Source organism: Arachis duranensis, unplaced genomic scaffold (genome assembly GCF_000817695.3).
Source record: "Arachis duranensis cultivar V14167 unplaced genomic scaffold, aradu.V14167.gnm2.J7QH unplaced_Scaffold_165934, whole genome shotgun sequence".
Lineage (NCBI taxonomy): Eukaryota > Viridiplantae > Streptophyta > Magnoliopsida > Fabales > Fabaceae > Arachis > Arachis duranensis.
This window is the reverse complement of record NW_026264258.1, coordinates 1,867,339-1,867,842: the sequence shown is the minus strand read 5'-3', so window position 1 is coordinate 1,867,842 and position 504 is coordinate 1,867,339. Positions and strand designations below refer to the sequence as shown.

The 504-nt window shown below is 33.1% G+C and overlaps 1 long non-coding RNA gene across 1 annotated transcript in view; it reads right to left on the bottom strand.

The window, feature by feature from the left end:
• Positions 1–504, bottom strand: part of LOC127743880 (uncharacterized) — a 1,282-nt gene continuing 778 nt past the window's right edge. The window contains exon 3 of the long non-coding RNA XR_008005193.1: positions 1–278. This is a non-coding gene — a long non-coding RNA (uncharacterized LOC127743880). The remainder of the gene's footprint in view (positions 279–504) is intronic.

Sequence of the window (504 nt, the reverse complement as noted above, 5' to 3'; positions counted from 1 at the left end):
ATATATATATATATATCAAGTTGATAACTAGAGTATATAGTTAAAACCCTAAGTCTTACATAACCAAATCATAATCATTACCTAAACAGTTCAAGATTCAAAATAACATAACCCACACGAGGATCCTGCCTGTGACATATGGAGCATTGACATAGTCTAGATTTTGAGCAAAGGTTCCATTACATAATTATTTAGCCCTTGGAAAGAAGAAGGGCTCACCAAAATGACTAAGATCTACTGAGGGGCAGGTGAAATGGAACCTGGAATGACTCCTGTATCTGAAAAACATGGGAATATAATAGGGTGAGTTTTGCAACTCAGTGAGCAAATATTACACCTATAACCCACACGAGACAATACAGAGTTTACCTTGAAAATTATATTTCTTTTCAGAGATGAGGAATTCATATTAATTAATTATACAAACATTAGATAAATAGTTAAGCGGATGAACTGAAATGGGATTTCTCATTCCAGAAGTCAAATCAAATCAAATATTACACA